The sequence below is a fragment of the Antechinus flavipes genome, chromosome 3 (genome assembly GCF_016432865.1).
Source record: "Antechinus flavipes isolate AdamAnt ecotype Samford, QLD, Australia chromosome 3, AdamAnt_v2, whole genome shotgun sequence".
NCBI classification, from domain to species: Eukaryota; Metazoa; Chordata; class Mammalia; order Dasyuromorphia; family Dasyuridae; genus Antechinus; species Antechinus flavipes.
In genome coordinates, this window is record NC_067400.1 from 53537409 (window position 1) to 53558088 (window position 20680).

The 20680-nt window shown below is 32.5% G+C and overlaps 1 pseudogene; it reads right to left on the reverse strand.

The window, feature by feature from the left end:
* Positions 1–2819: 2819 nt before the first annotated feature.
* Positions 2820–12031, reverse strand: LOC127556997 (WASH complex subunit 3-like; annotated as a pseudogene).
* Positions 12032–20680: the final 8649 nt, after the last annotated feature.

Here is a 20680-nt window from a genome sequence, read left to right on the forward strand (position 1 = left end):
ATCTACTCAGGCTAGGTTCTTTTTTCCCTTTAAAAAGGTCATGAAACTATCTGTGGCCATTAGAGGAAGGGATAAAGTCCCAAATAGTTGATATAGCTCCTGGTCACCTAAAAATATAAAAAAAAAATGAGGAGTTGAGCCTCCTTGAGTTTGATGGATACCTCATGACCTTATGAGTCAAAATATTTTCCTGAATGATCAAACCTACAAGCTGGAAGTGGGAGGAGTAGTGTCCAATTGAATCACTACTTTATCTTTGATATCTGTCAAATAAACTTCTTTTGTTAAATATTAATTGGACTAGAAATGTCTCCTTTGGTTCTATTCCAAAACTAAGCTATGAGATCCCTACCAGAATAGCCAGAGTCAGGCTTGGTTTAGAACTCATATATAAAAGCTTTCTTAGATAATTTATGATAGGTTAATATACATCTTTTTTTCTAGGATATAATAAGATAATGAAAAAAGAAAATATTAAATACATACATTATTGTATGAAGCACTATGCTTTAGTGAATAGAGGACCAGATTTGCAAGTCAGGTAAAACTGGATTCAACTCTTTTCTCTAATACAAATTGGCTGTGTGACCATGGACAAGTCAATTAACTCCCCAGTGAATTCATCAAAACTCAAGATACAAACCAGAAGCCCTATCTATCACTGGAGGGAATTTTTATGATAATGAAATCACAGGTCAATACCTTTCAAAATCATATTTGATGCTTTTAAAGAAAAATAACATAAATATTGTGACATTTCCTCATAGAAACTCTTATTATGTACAAGACTATTTGAATCTAGTATCTAATTTGGGAAATGCTAATCAAACCATGTACTTTTCACTATCAGACTTTTCCTTCCTCCCCACTTCCTCATTCTGTACATACATTTCTTTTCCTAATAATGGTTTTTTTGTCTCATACCGGTAAGGATGGACCCAAGTTATCCATGTAGTCTACCCAAGCCTGCCACTCACCTTGTCACAGAAGATGAGGTTCAATTGATATTTGCTGACAACTACTGTACTTTTTCTCATCCAGTTGAACTGTGTTGTTGAATTTCTAGGTCAGAACTGTTTATTGAAGAGAACTGAATAAATCTATCTTGATGTTAATGCTATTCAGCAACTCATTTCTGTGACTCTAAAACTTGGGCTATCAATAGATGGTCAGATAAAAATGAGCTGTAAAGGGGGCTGAGAAAAGTGCTTTGTCAGCTGATGCTCAGACCAGAGTTACTGAAAGTGTTCTCCAAGTTATTCAAGCTGTGTCTTGCTGAGACACTTCCTAGCTTGTGATCCTGGGCAAGGCAGACCTCTAATTGTCTTAGTTTGCTTATTTATAAAATGAGAATAATAAAAACCTCAGGGTTTTCAAGAGGATCAAATTAGATAGTATATGTGGAACACTTTGCAAACCTTAAAATACCATATGAATTTTAGCTATAATGATGATGATGATTAAACACTTTTATACTTAGAGTTGAGGAAGAACTTTCTAGTCCCTAGGTCTCTTGAATCCAGTTGTATACTCTTAATTATTCATACTCTTCAGACTTGACAGCTAGCTCAGTTCCAGTTTCACCCACCTCTGGTCACAAGTCTAACTAACTGGAATTGCAAAAGAAAGATAAGAGAAAAGTGGTCATTTTAAGATTTTTGGATTTGTGTATGTTTGCTAAAGGAACCTGATTAAGATCCAGCTGATGAAAATTAATACGTGTAGAAAATTTTTAATATCTTACAAAATTGGCAGAGATTACAAGGGAAAGAGGTAGAGTAGTGGGACTGATGTAAGGTGACATTTCAGAAAATTCCTGTAAAGAAAGTCTGGTAAGGAAGAGGAAGAGAATCAGGTAGTTTTCACGAACAGTTTCCAGGAAAAATCTCAAATGCTTGTAGCTTGAATTGAATGCTGGAGATAGGGTTACTGAGAAAATTCTTCCAGTGACCTGGAGGCTATGTACTATGTTTATATTCTTGCCAGAGGCAACCACCAATTATATAGGCTATAAATGCAAGTATATCTTTCTGCTTGAGGAGAGAATGGAAAGGCCTCTTTCTGTTCCAAATTACTGGAAAGGATGGAAGTCTGCTGGACAAAATGGAAGAAATTATCCAAATAGTAAAACCACAAAGAAAAATATTCTAAAGTCATAAAGAGTATTAAAATTAATATTAAAAAGTCATTGAATTAGAGAACATAAATTAGAAAAGTACAAGAAAAAAAGTCTTTCACCATTTAAACTATGTAATAATTATGTTATTTATTGATTGATTTATATTTATTCTATCATGGTGAAAATATACTAATAGAGAATTCTATTTTATCCCAGAAAAAAAATAGCACACTACTCTCAGAAATAAGAGATATATAATGTTAGTCCATTGCCTAAGGATCATGGAAATTGCCATATGTAGATTTGATATAACCAATCAGAAAGAATTCTGTCTTCCTAATCACCTGATAGAAAGGCTGCAAAAATTTTCCAAACCCACTGATCATTGCTGTACATGTGAAAAAGTGGCTGCTATGAAAGAAAACCTCAATGGAATTCCTAGGGACTTTGAAGTCTTAAAAACTTCATTATTTTGGCTAAAAAGTTGATGTTGGAGAGGGGAATATTGTTTGCTGAATCACTGCCTATGATAGTAGAATGGCAGACTCCTGGGGAGGGATGCCATAACTAATTTGAATAGGAATAAATAATAACCATCTAAGCTATTGGATCCCTCTAAAAGTCTTTGCTAATTTTCTGAAGATTCAGTAAGTTAATTAGTCTCTGTAGTACATAAACTCTAGTCATTTTTTTTTCATTTTCAAACTTCTTTATAGTTGGATACCACTGATTCTTCTTCACTTGAATGATCCTTGAAATACATGATTTTTTCTGCCACAACAACTACTGCAATATGTCTTGAAGCATATTCTTTGAAGTATATTGAAACCATTGAAGTATATTCTTTATGGGTTATAAATGTTTTCACATTTTATTGAAGCAATAAATATCCTTCAAAACCAAAGAATTAAAAGCAAGGAAAGGAAAGGAAATGTCTTTTTCATTGAAGATGAATTCTGGCCCTCTAGTGACAAAGAACTAACTAGAAGTGAGGAAATCAGTTGAAATCCTTTCCATCTGATCAAGGTCACATGTTTGAGATAAATCTAGTGGTAGATATACAAATACATAACATTAGATATCATCAAATGAAACCATATCAAAATTATTGCTTGTCCTGAATAATTTTCATCTCATTTATATTAGCTTATATGATAAATGTGATGAAGGAAATAAGGAAGCATTGACATCAGTAAATAAGAATATCTTAAGGAAACAATAGGAAGTAATTAACTAACTACTAACTCTATCTCTAACTCTAAACTACTCAGAAACATACATGATAAATACAAATAAAATTTGAATGACTGGAAAGTGAAAGTGAAAATTTTTTAATTTCTGCCAAGATTTCAGCCAAGATTACTAGATGCTGGGAGGGAATTTCTGACTTGTTCTTCTCCACTGATATGTAGACTCCTTTTTTTTAATGTCTTTCTTTGTGTCAGGAAGTTGTAAGTAACCATTCTGTTTCTGATACCTACTGATTGTGTTACCATGGGCAAGTCATTTAAATCTTTAATTCCCCAGTGAACTTTTATGATTATTGATTGCAAACTGTTATCACTCCACACACAGGTGATTACTTACTTACACTGATGAAAAATAAAGACCTAGGTCCTTCCCCTCAAAAAACCATTAAAGATGGTGTACTAGGTTCCAAACATATGAAATAAAAATTTTAAAGTACCTGCCCTCAAGGAGCTCGTTTATATTGTGTTCCACAACTGTTGGGAAGTTAAAAAAAAATTCACTTAACATTATGATTTGGAATAAATAAAGGACACAATATGTGAATTTAATTATATGCAAAAAAGCTTCTGTCCAACAAAAATCCATGTAATATATACATATAGATATACATCTATAAATATATCTATTTATATACACATATGATAACATATACACATATATTATCATGAGTGTAAATAACAAGATATATCAGACAGAGATAACAGATGGTAGATAATGCTTTAAGGTTGATAAACCACGTTTTTTTTTTTACAAAACCTGAAAATAGGAAGTAAGTAATTATGTTCATTTTCTGGTTGAGAAAACTGAGTTTCAGGAAGATTAATTCATTATGCATCAGGAAAAAAGAAGACAAAATAGAGACTGGGAAAAACCCATACAGTTACCATCTTGTAGGAAAACTTAATATACAAAATTTCTTTTTTAAAACATATAATAATAATGTCCATTTATTATATAAAAAATTATCAAAAGATATGAAAAGGCAGTTCTCAAGAGATACAAATCAATAAACTCTTGCAATCTCTTTGAACTCCTTAATATTAACAGAAATGAAATTTAAAGCATTCTGAGAAATTATACTCATAAATGATCAAATATTATAAAAGATAAAATGTAGTGGTGGCCTAACAGTGAAAAATTGACATTACTTGATTACTGTTGCTTTAATCTTTCTGGAATGTATTTTGGGATTGTGCAATGACTTAGAAAACTGTTCATAATTGTTAATCCCATGAGTCCACTATTACAACTGTGCTCTTAAAGGAAGTTATGGATATGGAGGATAAAGACATACATTCATATATATATATTCTTACATATATGTACATATATATGTATATGTTATACAAAAATATTCCTAGCAGCATTATTTGTGCAACTATCCTGAAAACAATTTCTGAGTACAAAAGGTGAGGATTCACTGAACCAATTATGGCATATGACTGTAAAAAAATGACATTTTGCCATAATAAATTATGACTATAAAAATAGAAAGACATATGAAATGATACAAAATGGAAAAAACTGAATTGGAAAAATAATAAACACACTGACTATAACTATATATATGCAAATACATATACATACAATAAAATCAATGTATATACAGAAAAAAGACATTCAGAATAATCATAAAAGCAAATGAAGTATTTGTTTCTATTTTTAAGGGATACACATATGTTTTTGAATAATCTCTGTGTAATAGAAGCTTGTGGTTATGCTAGCACTAGCTATAATATCTTTTGTTTGCCTTATCCTAAAATACAAATTGAGTCATTATTTTAGTCAGAGGCCTTTGTAGAAACCTGTAGGAGTTATTTTGGGAGTTAAGTTAGAGATGCTCATAGTCCAATCCAAGTTCACCAACTTGATCATGATCTCAAGTCAATCCAGGTATTGTACTGGAATGCTTATAGATTGGTTCAAAGGATGAGGGTGAATTGAATATTGAGCCCTAGTTTACATTTTTTTCTAAGTTGCTGTAACCTCTCTAGGGACTGCTAAATTCGAAAAGCTTCTGAAAACCTCTAGTAACCTGTGATGTAGGCAGATGAAACAGAAAAATCAGTTTTAACAATTTCCTTAGGGAAATAAACCATCAAAGTGGGACTCTGGCTTATATTTTGATTTCTGAATCCCAGAATCTTGGAATTGGAAGGACATTTAGAGATCATCTAAGTCAACTTTTTTCTGTTTCCCAAAACCCTTTACAAAATGTTGATGACTAGTCACCTAGTTCTATTTGCATATGTAGGGAAAATCAAAGGAAGATTAGAAGGAAAAAAGAAAATGTAATAAACCCCTATTGTGTATCAGGCACTATACCAAGCACTTTACAAATATTATCTTATTTAATCCTCACAATAACCCTGGGAAATTGTTGCTGTATTTTTTCCCATTTTCCATTTTGAGGAAACTGTGGCTGACAGGGGTAAAATGACTTTCTCAGGATCATATAGCTAAGTAAGTATCTAAGGACAGATTTGAACTTGAATCTTGTGTGCTTCAGGCCTAGCACTTTACCTATTTTGCTACTTCTTGCATCTAATAAAGCAACTTGAAATACGTTTTCAATAACTCTTAAAAAAATACTGACACATGGAAGAACAAAATCCCATAAAAGTTCTGTATGGGATCCTTCTTCCTGGGATCTTCCTGGGATCAATAAAACAGAAGAAGTTCTATTAGGGTTGTAAGGGGAAAGATGATTTCTTTTAATACAAAAACTCATTCCTGAGTATGACCCCAAATGACTTTAGAAATCTATAACTTTGGCATTTGTGAAATCTCCTAATTAGACTACATGACTAAAATTAACATTGAGATGGGAGAAATGTCTTTTTCCACCAATTTTCTATTAAAATGTTTTAGCATTTTAAGCCTTGACTTTTTTTTTTTTTTGCTGAGGCAATTGGGGTTAAGGTCCTCTGACTTCAGGTCTTTGACTTTTAAAATATCTCTAAAACATCTTCTTTGTATTACCTCAAATATACCATATTTTGTAATGATCAACAAAGAACATTTGAAAATTCTAATTTGAATTTCAATAAAATAATCATCATAATTTATATTTATGTAATGATTTTAAGTGGAGAATGAGTGATTGACAACCTGGATGTTTTGCTTCTCTCCTTATGATAGCTAGAAAGACTGAGGAAACCCCTAGCAATAGGACTCTTAGGGTGAATTTTTTTGAGAAATGAGACAAGTCTTTTCCTTTGAGATTGCCTTCAATCTATTTTGCATATTTCTTTGCATATATTTAATTATTTACAACTTTTTCCCCCATTAGAATTTAAATCCCTTGAGAGCAGGAGCTGGTTTTACTAATCACTGAGAGAATATCCTCCAAGGTTTTGTAGTATTGGGACCCTGTTTAACCATCCTTGGAAGGTTAATAATTAATAATAAGCAACTAATTACCTTATAAATACTTAGAATTGCCTTAAGAATATTATCTTATCTCTACTTGGAGAATATCTTGCCACTTCAATAACTCTCAAAACTAAAATAAATTCATAGGAAAGAAGAGGGCCATAAGTCAAAATACTTAAAGCTATACAAAAAGGCAGCTTTCAGTCCATTATAGGATTGGAACTCCTTACTTCAACACAAACATACACAGATATATAATATAATATAATATAACATATATATATGTATATATACACACACACACATTCTCTTTGTCTCTGTCTCCATCTCTCTCTGTCTCTGTTTCTCTCTGTCTCTGTCTTTGTCTCTCTGTCTCTGTTTCTCTCAGTGTATGTCTCTCTGTCTCTTTGTGTCTGTCTCTTCTCTTTTTCTCTCCCCCCACTCTCCTCCCCCCACCAAAAAAAAAAGGTTAAATGGTTGTTTGGAAGATCAGCTAATGGATGACATATGCTTCACATATAAGCTGATTTGATCATCACAAATATTAAAATCAAGCTCATTATCTAATGATCAGTAGCAATAATATTCTTCTCTTTTGATGTCTGACCTTGGACCTGGGGTGATTTTTGTATCATTACAATATTTTTTCTTCTCCCTTTTCATTTATTCATTGCCCTTTCCATAGTGGCTGCCGGCTCAACAAAGAAGGAGCTGTACTATTAAGACATGAACACTAAACAAAGAGATGTTACTTATGGATGACTGAATCACTTTGAAAATTGAAGGTTTAAAAATTCTAATCTCAACTTCTAGGCTAATCACAGTTCTCTTCACTTGCTCTCCTTTTGAGAGCTGACTCTTTCATAAACATGGGGTTTTTTAGACTACTTTTTACCTTTTCTCACTTGATAACATAAAGATGAATACTGAAGACTAAAAACAAAATCTCTCTCTTTTTAAAGAAATGACTCAAATATGTGTGAGACACTTTAAGATAGGGGATTTAGCCACTGTGGGTATAAGACTTTCAAAATGTGCCCATTGGCAGCTTGAGATCAACATAAGACTATACATGTAAAGAAGGGAATATTAAAGGAAACCAGTGAGGGGTATGTGTAAGATCCATTGAAGGCAATGAGTCCTACCCATTTATTTTAGAAATTAGGAAGTAGAAGACAAAAGAAATAAAATTACTTGCTGATGGTCATAGTTTGTAACCCCCCCTCCCAAGGCAAGATATGAATCAACATCACGATGATTTCAGGTCTAGCACTATATGAGACATGACCAACAGATAGCTGGTGATACAGGACTATGGCTAAGACTGTTGTTTCTGGGCATCATTTGCAAAGGGATGATATTTTAATCCATGGGAACTAGAGAGCTTTAAGAATTCCTGGTAGCTAACTACACCCAACAAAAGAATTCTGGGAAATGAGTGTGAATCACTACATAGTATTTCCAATCCTTCTGTCTTTATCTGCTTGCATTTTTGATTTCCTTCACAGGTCAATTGTACATTATTTCAAAGTCTGATTCTTTTTGTGTAGCAAAATAACTGTATGGATATGTATACATATATTGTGCTTAATATATATTTTAACATATTTAACATGTATTGGTCAACCTGCCATCTGGGGGAGTTGGCGGGGAGAAAGAGAAGAAAAGTTGGAACAAAAGGCTTTGTAAAGGTCAATGCTGAAAAATTACCCATGCATATATCTTGTAAATAAAAAGCTATTTTAAAAAAGAATTGCTGGTAGCTTTTTTGTCTTTTTGCAATTTCTCAAACAAGGGATACTAAAACTTCAACTTCTGATATTTATTGGGAATAATCTGTGATTTTTAAAAATAGAAACATATTCCTTGTGCTCAAAAAAGTTTTCAGGCCTTAGACTGTATAAGCTTTTAAATATGCTTGTATGGCTTCTGGTGGCCAGAGGAGAAAAGTGTATAATCTATTTGAAATAATCATCTGGAATAAATTCCAATCCATTGATGGAGCATAGAATTTAGCTGCATTTTTGGAAATGAACAAGTGTTCTTCATTAATTGCTTTAATATTTCTTCTTCATTTGAATGGTTTTAGAGGGTCTCAGGCTGCAATATGCATATATCTGTCCACAAAAACTAAGCTCAATGTCCTTAAGTGCCACTGAAATATTTGAGAGAAGTATGGCCACTGCCTTCAGCATTCTCCACCAAGAAATGAAAATAAAAATGAAAAATTGAAAAATCGCATGTCTGCTTACCATTCTGTTCACCAAAATATTGGTTTTCAATTAAGGAGATCCTTAATGAATTGAAAGGTATCTCTTCATGGGACTCTCAGTACTTTGACTTTTGGCCCACCTCTTTCCAAAGAATTTTATTTTGTTTGAGTTTCACAGAAGAGGAAAGATATTTTCCTTATCCAGTCCCCAATTAATCCAATAGTTGTAAGTTAATATTCCTAAGTCAATTCTAAGTATTTATTATACAGACATACACACAATAGATAATATATGCACATATGTATACGTATATGTGTATAGATATTTATATATGTTCAAAAGACAAGCTTAATTATTATTTAAATCCATTTTATAAATTCTTACAAAGTTCTATATTTTAACATTTAAGAAAATAATGAACAAAGTAAGCATTTCTCATTTATATAAATGAAATTCTTTTCAATTTCTTAAGCAAGTTACTTCAAGCTCTTTTGGAATTCATTACTTAAAAGACAAGGAAACTGGATGAGACGATGTCCAGATTAACTATGTAGCAAAAGTATATATTATATATAAATCCTTTGATTTAGGGCTAAAATGTTCTCCGTAATCTTTGTTCAATTCAATTCTTTCCTTTTACAAATGATGAAACTAAGGCTTAAAGAGGTTAACTGAGTTCCCGAAGATCACTAAAAGAGTAAGAAATAAAGCTGGGATTTTGAATCCATTTTACAGTAAATTATAAAATGTGATGTTTTTGTACGATACATTTTAGTCTTCTTAGCCATTCACTTATAAATGTTTAGTAAGATCTAGAAATATACTACTACTTCTGGGAAAGCAAAGAAAAGCAATACAAGGTCAATTTAATTTCATCAACATTTATTAGCCACTAACTGTGTGTGGAATCAGCACAAAGACTTCAATGGGGAAAAATAATGGTCTGTCCAACTTAGAAAGACTGAGGCAGCCATCAACATGTCACTCATTTTCATCTTTTAGATTATAAACCTTTTAATTAAAATCATTTTTAATGATTGCCACATTGGTAATACTGTAACACTTGCTGCATTAAAAAAAAATTAAAATGTGGGAATTTCTATTCTTTGTGGAGCTTGTTATTTTGAGCAACCTGTTCAGAAACAAAGCAGTTTTACTAAACAGTGTTACCAGTGCATCATAAGAGCATATGAACACCATTCATCTGTTAACGGAAGCCATGTTCTACTTCTATCTATAAGAAAACCCAATGTATTAGATGTCAAGGGAAACAGTTAACATTTATATCATAATTACAACAGACTATGAAGATATGAATGTTTTTATTGTTAATCATTGGTTCCTTCTGATAGCTTTTTAAAAATAAAGTTTTAAATAGAAAAATTCTGGAAGTCAAGTATAGCTTAGCATCAAATCTACTTTCAAATTAAAGGAGAAATAGAAAATTCTATGTTTCTAGAGAAAAGTAATAAATTTAGATCTATTCAAAGATTGGTAAATAATATCAATCCAATAAGTTTCTCAGTTTCTCCATGTAATAAATATTTTAAAAACATCTTAAGCTCTTCTTGATTATGCACCAATATTTACAGAAGATTGTCTCTAAAGATGAAAGGCTCCTATAATATGTGAAAATTAATTACTCTTTTTTGAGCAGCTATTCATAAGGAACAACTCAGAGGCTTAGTTAACTCAAAAGAATACCATATTTACAACCAATGTTGACTTTTATCTCTGACTGTGGTAATATACAAAGGGTAAATGCTGCAAGATGTTGTTCTCTAGTAAACAGGAAGCAAATCTTCTTTACATCTTGAAGTCTCCATAGGTAATTAGGCAATTTTGAACTGTATTGTCTTTTTTTAGTAAATGTTATAGAAGTGAACTCACATGAACATTTTTGTGCCAAAATGATTAGCAAAAATAGTCTCAACAATTTAACCAAGTTCAGTGTTTGAGTAGGGCTAATTAGGAAGCATTAAACTCAAAGTAAATGGGCTTTGTCTTCAACTTATATTACATCACTTAAGTATCATAGTTTAGTAATTGTAATACCATCATGCTTTATTTTAATTAGGTATTCATTTTTTACTTATTTAGGTATACTGGGATTATAGATACTTCCATGCAGTAATAAGATGCACACTGTCAAGTTATTCATCTATCATGATAGATGATGAAAAATCCTTTGCATTTTAAAAACAATAATTTTGGTTGATTGTGTGACTGACCTTTCTTTTAAGTCACACAAAATTCAAGCTAGTCATTATAGAAGATTTTCACAAATTAATATGACTCTTAGATAATATTTTTTTAAAATTGTGAATGGAAGCCATTATGAAGAAGTAAAAAATCTTAGCCTAGTAAATATTTTGTAAGAGAGGTAATCTTTGAAATTTGTCACCCTTCAATATAATTGAAATGGATTCCATCTTAGGTCTAAAGCAAACAAGCTGTGAAAATATCCCTTTAGAAAGAGAGAAAGGGAGGGAGGAAAAGACAGAGAGAGAGAGAGAGAGAGAGAGAGAGAGAGAGAGAGGAGAGAGAATGTCAGACTTTCTTTGGCATTTGTTTCATCTTCCTCATCGAGCACTGGGGAATCTATTCTCTCAATAACATTTTGGTCCAGTCCTTCAGATATCCATCAGATATCAGATGACAATATTTTATTGCCATTCCAGCTACACTTACTTGAACCATTTTGAGATATCAGACATATCTTGTATCCTTGGCAACAGGTAAGATATGTTCTGCTGACTCTTCACAGTTCTGTGGTCCAGTATCCTGTACACTGTTCTACTCAGAAATAAACTGTTGACCTGAGGGGACTGCAGGACCATTTATGCACCATTAACATCTGCAGTCAATATGTCAAATTTGACATTTTCCTAGACTTCGAAAAGATAATAACTTGGATCCAAAGGAAAAGAGTTTACAGCTTCTCTTCATACACTATAGAAAAGTGATTGAAGAATTGTACTGTAGGTAGCATAAAAGTCCCTTTCTGTGGAAGAGCTGGTCCCTTGGTCAGGTCTATGACTGACCCCATCAGAGGCAGCCTGTTCTCATCCATGTCTCCAGAGAGCAAGCCTATGCCCCTTGCTTTCCCATTCCAGACCTGAGTGGCTCCTGACTAGAACTTTTATATTCATTAACTGGACATTACAAAACACCAGCTAAATAACAATTAGATGCTCTCCTGGTAAAATCATGCTTTCTTATACTTAAGTCTTCTTTTATTTCATCAGTAACTCTGAGTTCTTAAAGATGATTCAAATAGAATATAAGTTCTGATAAGATCTACTAAATTGGAATATCAAAATATTCAAGGTTAAAAGACCTTAAATCCAGTAATTAATTATGTGCATTGACAAAGGGTTAATCTAAGTAAATTTGGAGCACCCTATAACCACAAAGTTAACCTTTAAAAGATAAAGGATTTTGGCCTCAATTATTCATGAAAGTCATTTATCTTTATGGTAAACCATTGATTTTTATGCTATGGGGAAATTGTTATCATTATCTCTGGACAAAATAATGATCAAGATTCCAGGTCTTTTGGAGAATTGAAGTAAATGGTCAACAAAATCCAATTCAAGAGAAATTCCAGGAATTCTTCAATGTATTAGGAATCAGTCATCTATCTTTTGCAAAATGAGACTACTAATGCCTTTATTCTTAAAATAATATGATGTCATATTTTTAAAAAATAGAATAAATTACATAAACTCAAACTGATAATATTTTAGTATTGCTCTTATGTCAATAGCATCCCTTCCCTTCACCCTATTCTATAAAGTTTTGGTTAAAAGCATAACATTTCTTCTGACATGGGTTATACATCTTTTTTTCCTCATTAGTTAGAAGCTCAGCATCTAGAAAGCAGTGAAACAGAGCACTGACTGTTGCTATGGAGATCTCAAATCTGTTATTGAAAAACACATCTTGAGTAAGAGCCCACATTTGCAAGTTTATTTGGTACATTGGCAAATGACTTTAACAATGTTAGCTTAAAGCAGTATTTTCACTTGATCAAATTTTTGTTTTATATGTTTGTGTGTGCATATTCATGAATAGATAGGTAGGTAGATATGGAAAGAGAGATGGAAAGAAAGATTGATAGAAAAATAAATGATAGATATGGAAAAATAGATAGTAAGTTAGATTGATGGATATGAAAAATAGATAGATAATAGATGGATTCCTGCATATCTGTATCTAATTTATACTCAAGTATTCAGCTGGCTTTCTTTGTTGGTGCATTTCAGGTATACGAGTAACATAATCTGTAGCAAAGAACTGTCATGTTGTTATTCATTTGTTTCAGTTATGTCTGACTTGATGTGATCTTATTTGGGGACTACCTACAAAAATAACACTAATGAAAATTCATATAGTCTTTTAACATTTAAAATTGTTTTACACAGGTTACCTGATTTGGGCTTCACATTAATCCCAGGAAGTAGACCCGATAGGGGTAAGAACCTCACGATTCATTACTTTTCTACAAGCAATTAACCATTACCTTCTTTCTGCAGCGAATTATATAGTTGATTGCACACACTTAGAAAAATCCAAAGTGGAATCTCTGAGGCACTTTAGATTTTGAAAAGAGAAAAAAAAACAATCTAGTAGTTTTTCATAGTTCTATATATCCTGAAAGAACATACCTATTTCTATTTCTTAACAAATCCTATCAATCATTTAACTGAGATCACATTTATCATTTCTTCCAATGTCTCTAAAATCTTTCCACATTGAACTGGGACAAATCAGACTTCAATGTTTTCTAAGATGAAGGGGGGGCTTACATTTTATACTGTTTCAAAAATATCTTTACATTTTGCAGAACAGGAAACTGAGGCATTATAAAGTGATTTGACTATAGTCACAAACTAGTAATTGTCAAGGGCAATATTTGAATCCTAGTCTTCCTACCTCTGAAACTGGTGTTAAAACCCCTTTACTTCACATATCAATTTAAATGCAAACACAGTATAAAGTAATACATATGGAACTAAAAGCCCTGTACTTGAGTCCTAATTCTATTAATTCTATTAAAGATAAAAATTATGTTTAGGCAGGTAACTTAATTTTTATGGGCTTTAATTTTTTTATTTCTAAAATTGGGGGGGGGAGGATTGACCTTTACGTTTTCTTCAGCCTCTAAATCTTGATCCCCAACTTATTATTTTATCTGCCTCTTAGTGATCACAATCTTCATCAATGTTTCTGGCATAAAGTATTTTAGCTTGGAGGGGGGAAAAGCCCATTTCTATTCAGAAAATCCATCTGAGAAATGCTAAAAGCAGCCAGGAGCTACTCACAACGGGCAATGTCAGCTTCACATTTTTATTGAATCAATTTATGTCCAAACACCTTTTACCCTTAAATCCAAATGGATTCCAAGCCTCTGGAGCTCTTCCTTTTTGCCCCTTCATTTTCATCACTGCTCCACTGACAATCTATTTTTATAGATATAGGACTGTTTCTACTCCTTCTTCTAGACTATTTTTCTAGCCTCAGTTTCCTTTTCTGAAAACTGTAATTATGTTTCTGCAATAGCATAAAACATGAGTCTTCTTTTCACCTTAGAAGGAACCTATGTTTGGAATCGTGTCTACTGGTTCTCATTTTTGAACCTTTGAATTTTTCTGTAAAGGATGAACCCTGAGATGGTATTCCATTGCCTAGACCAGATCAATTTGTCAGTCCTGGGCATCATCTTAAGTATTAGAAATACTATGAAATAATCAAAATAGCTGTTACTTTCAGGAGTTTATTGTTCAAACAACAACTAATCAGTGAACATAGGTAAATAAATATATACATAATTCAAAGAAAATTCTAAATCTGGGGGAAGAAGGGAAGGAAAATGAGCAAACTGTGGGTTCAAGATAGATAATCTATGTTAGTTGGCATGTAAGTTGAGTAGGTAAGGAAGGTGATAATTCCATGAGATAGAGACAAAGATATGATAAATTAGACACATGGGGTATAGCCTGTGCAGACATGGAAATGGGAGGTAGGAGATCATGTTCCAAGAACAACAAATTGGTTGAGTTGATGTGAATATAGAGTATAAAAGTGACATTAAGGTTCAGTAATCCTGAAGAAGTAAGTGGAGTCCAGATTGAAAAGTGCTTTAAATGGGAAATTGGGAGTTTGTGTTTTTTCTTAGAAGTAATAGAAAGTCACTAGAATTTCTTGAGCAGGAGGGTAACTTAGTCAAAGGTATGCTTTAGGGATAACATGGAGAACAGAGTATAGAGGCAGGGAGGTCATTGAAGAGGTAATTACAAGTGTGAGCTGAGAAAAGTCTGGATATTGGAATGGAGAAAAGAATATACATACAAGTGATATCCTGGTAATAAAATTAGCAAAATTTGGCAAGTGAGTTTATGAAGGAGAGTGAATAATTGAGCATTATTCAAGTTTGAAAGTTAAATTGTTGAAAGAATTGCTCTGTCCTCAGCAGAAAAAAATGGAAGTAGGAAAGAGAAAGTAGGAAAGTCCTCAGAGAGGGCGCAAGAGTAATGGCACAAACTGGTTTATGTCTGGGAAAAGCAGTAGAAATAAACCAATTAGATTTTCTGAAAAGGACTCTTCTACCTCCAACACACATATTTGATTGACAGTAATGAAGAGATGAACATTAATTAATTGATGAGAATATATGAGTATGTGCCAATAATAAATAATAATAAAAATATATATAAATAATAAAAAATTTTAAAAAATAATTAAAAATAGTATTGAGTTGAATCTAAATTTAAGGAATAAAATTACCTGTAATGATTGAATATGGGCATGAAATAGTTAAAGTTAATACTTAGTACGCCAGATGGCACAGGTTAAGTCCTTGTATTTTTCATTTGGCTAAGCATATAAAAATAGTACAGATTCCTGGGTTATAGCTAATATGGTAGAGGAATGTCAGACAGGAATGGAGAAGAAATTGTAACTTTAAATGACACAAAAATATACGTACAAATATCACTATTTACTTCAACATTACATGCATTAGCTGTATTATTAACTTCAGAAAGGAGTTTAGGATGCAACTTAAATATTCAAGATCTGGTGTCAGGATTTAATAGATCTGGCAACATCCACTTTCTCCTATTTCAGTGGCCAGAATAAAATACAGCTGCCCCATCCAGGAGAATTCATTGTACACTATCTCACCAAATGTGAAATAAAAGTTTAATATCATTCAAAGTGACATTTCAGAAGCAGGGGAAAGACCCACTGGAGAAAATGAAAAGAGAAAACATTTAGAGAAAGATTTAAGTACGCTTGACCCCATAAAGAAAAGGCTGAATGATAACAACCTCCAATAAAATGGAGGCTCAATTTACAACAGGGGTTCTTAACTTATTTGTGTAATGGATGACTTTAGCAATTAAATAAAATCTATGAATCCCTTTCCCAAGTAATTTTTTAAAGGCATAAAGTAGAATATATAAAATTATAAAATAAACTGATTATCAAAATATTTTTTAAAATAAGTATGGATTGCAGGTTGAGAACCGTAGTTCTACAGAGCAAAGTTTTTTAAACTGTAGGTTGTCACTCCATATGGGGTTGTGTAACTGAATATGAAAGTAAAATAAAATTTTAGCAACAGTAAAAATGTATCAAATATTCCACCAAGATTTAATTCTTTATATAAAAATAAAGCAAATCCATCTCATTAATATGCAAATTAATTTTCACATTTAATACATAGTAAAATTTTATGTATACCAAACAATTGTTTTAACATAAATTTCTTTATAATTTATAATCAGTAAATGTTTGATTTGTATACCTATTTTATATATTTATATATCTGGGGATACATAGAACAGTTTAAGAAACCCAGCTATAGGGAATCATCTCAGAGAAAACAAATGAGCTGGGTTGGACTCTTGTCTACTACCATAGGCCTTCTTCCTTTAAACATGCTTTATATATTGTTACATCCTAGCTTGGCCTAAGTTTTCATCAAAAGAAGCTATTTTTTTTAGGAGAGGACCCATTCCTCCATCAATGTGATGTCAGATCATGGAAGATCTCAAAAAAGAATTTAAAAAATCAAGTTAGAATACAGAAAAATTGGGAAGAGAAATGAGAGTGATGGATTTTGGGAAGGTGGCAAATTTCAAACTCTCCAGATTTCTCCTACAAATAGAATAAATTTGCACCTCATGGTAAACATAGAGTGGTGAAAAATCAAGAAAATTTGGGGTAGAACAGGAGTCCTCCAGATAAAATCTGAGAAAAATCTGAAGAAAGGCTCTTGGCTGGGAATTTACCTGTCTAAAATGAAAACTCCTCCAGGCTAGCTCTGTAGAAATATCAAGTGGGGAGGTATAGTTTAGTCTTAGCAGGAACTACAGAGACTTTCACCTCCTAGACCATCAAGTCAGGGTTTGAGTCTGGAAAGATTGAGTGAACCTCAGCTGACTTGGAATGTGCTGCTGAAATGTGGCCCTGGGTGAGAAGGAACCAGGCACTCAGTGAGTGTAGAGGCAGTGGGACAAGGATGCTCCTGGCTTTGGGCACTTGCAGAAGCGGGGAATTTTTGGTTTGGGGTCCCTGATCAGAGTGGAGAACAGAAGGGAAGCTTGAGACACTACTCCCACTCCATAATTAAAGATCCTTACACTAATACCTCTTATTTTAAAAAATGAACCCCACCATTGAGGGACTAGGGAATTGATGGGAATAGGGAAGACTGGGGTTCATCTTCAGAGGAGGAAACTTTGGGAAAAAGTATTTCTACCCCAAAGAGTAACATAAAATGGCTTCCTGCCCAGGGGGAATTTATAGAATTTATAGAAAAACTTAAAAAAGAATTTAAAAATAAAATGAGAGACATTGAGGACAAACAACAACAACAACAACAACAAAAAAAAATCCAAGAAAAAAAGAAGCATTTGAAAAAAAGTTAGCCAACTAGAAAAAGAGGTACAGTCTCAAAGATAAAAATAGTTCTTTGAAAATTAAAATTGGGCAAGGAGAAATCAGTGAAGCTATGAGAAACCAAGAAATAACAAAACAGATTATAAAGAATAAGAAAATAGAACAGAACGTGAAACACTTTATTAGAAAAACAACTGCTCTGGAGAACAGATCAAGAAGAGAAAAATATAAGAATAATTGGACTTCGAGAAAGTTTGACCCAAAAGAGAACCTTGACACAATAATGCATAAATAATCCAAGAAAATTGTCCTGAAGTGATAGAACATGAGGGGAAAATAGAAATAGAAAAAAAAAATCCACCAATCACCACCTCAAAGAGATCCTGTGTGGAAAATACACAGGAATATTATTACCAAATTTAGAAACCTCCATCAAAGGGAACATTTTTGAAGAAACAACAACAAACAGTTCAAATATACTGGAGCTACAATCAGAATTGTACAAGATTTATCAGCAGTTACAATAAAAGACAGCAGGTCCTGGAATCATATCTACTACCAAAAGAATTAGGCCTGTGGACAAAATTATCTATAATTTACAATGAGAAAAAATGGATATTCAAAAAACTTACACATTTTTTAGGACTTTCTATCAACCAAACCTGAATTTAATAGAAAATTTCACCTATAATAGTCAATATGAAAGATCATTTTAAAGGAACTTAACATGGACAAACTGTTTAAACATGGACAAATTGTTTACATTTTTACATGGGAAAATGGTTTAAGATTCACATTAACAATAGGAGGTTATATAAATGAGGTGCAGAAAAAGAATAGACACAAAAGCATTAGAGGAGAGAGAAGGACTTGTAGTTCTGAAAATCTACTCATATCATGAATGGATTCAATTAGCAATACTATATATATATATATATATATATATATATATATATATATATATATATATATATATATACCATGAAGGGTATAGCACACTTCAAAATCTATAAAGAAAGAGGGGGGAGGGATTTGTCGACAGGCAAGCTAAAGATGAGGGAAGATGACAAGGGAGAAATTCTTGAATGGGGGGAAGTTAAGTAATAGCAAGCCAAGTTATGGAGCAGAACATAATTAAAGAGGTATCAGGGATAATTTAAAAAAAAATCTTTTTGCTTGAATACATCAACCTCTCTTAAATTCTTATGGCTCTCTCTTCCTGGGTAAACATGGTTTTGTAAAACCTTAATTCTTCCAATAGAGCATCTCTCTCCCAACTTTGGGATACTACTCACTTTCTCTGGCTTCAGTGTTCCATGTTTTGAAGTCTTCCGTAACTACTCTCCTAGCTCTGTTCCATTTTCTTATTCCTCCTCAGAACTTTGATTTTCAAGCTCATTCCTCTCTCCTTCTTCTACTAGCTCCAAGAATGAGATTACAGATATCTGCTTTTAGCTTCTCTTGATGGTGTCATACATGGCTATTTCACATCATGCACCAACAATTTCAATAAAATACCTGGAATATGATCATTCAACTTTTTCTTAAAAACTTCTAGTATTGGAGAACATATTATCTTGAGAAAAACCTTTCCTGTTTTGTACATTTCTAATTGCTCTAAAGGCATCTAAGTGGCACAGTGGATAGAATGCTAGGCTTGAAGTAGGAAGACTCATCTTCCTGAATTCAAATCTGGATTCAGATATTTATTTCCTGTGTGACCCTGGGCAAGTCACTTAACCCTGTTTGCCTAAGTTTTCTCATATGTAAAATGATCTGGAGAAGGAAATAGCAAACATTCCAATATTTTTGCCAAGAAAAACCCAAATGGGATCATGAAGAGTCAGACATGAGTACTACAACTGAATGATGACGAAAATTATCACAGAACTCTTTTATTAGCCCAGACTCTGCATCCCAGTAACTTTCAGCCATTGATCCTAATTTAATCTCTTGGAGCCAAGTAAAATAAACTCTTCATCCATATCATCATTTTCAAATAATTAAATTTATCTTCTGTTTTTTCTTCTATAGGTAAAACTTCCCACATTTTCCTCCAATTGTTCCTCTTATACTTTTCAGATTTTTCATAATCCCATGGATATGTTAATTAGTTTTTAACAACTTTCTTAAAAACCAATAAATTATAGTTAACTTGAAAACTATACCATACACATTTTACATTTTTTGATGATTTACAAAACACTAATCACCATATTCTGTTTCAGAATTATCATGTTTAGCTTTTCTTCTCATTGTAAAATCCTGAAATTGCTTACTTAGCACAGTGTCTAGAACATAGTAGACACTTAATAAATACTTATTGATTGAGTGATTGAGAGTAGATTAGTTGACTTTCACTGACCTAAAGTCAGGTCCTGGAGGCCTTTTTGTATTAAAAACAACTATCATAATTATCCAATATGTTGCAAATTCCATAGAACCTGTCCCATTTGCACATGGTATATGAATAATAAATGCTTTATATATGAATGTAAGAGGGAATAAACTATGGCTTATTTGTCAATTTTCCTCTTTATAAGAAAGATAAAAAAGAGAATCTCTATCCATCAAGGCTAGAAGTCAAAAGACTAGGATACTTCTGCCTCCAAGCTTTCTCCCACCTTATGTAATCAGTCTTCACAAAAAGGTGACTCTTATGTAAGTGAATTGTAAGTCTCTGATTACATATGCATATATCATTTTACAAATCGCTTTCCTCTTCCCCCAGAGTTCTAAGGGGGTAGATAACATATTATTATTCCCATTTTCAAAAAAAATGAAAAAATTGTGATTTTGAGAGTCTGTGAGA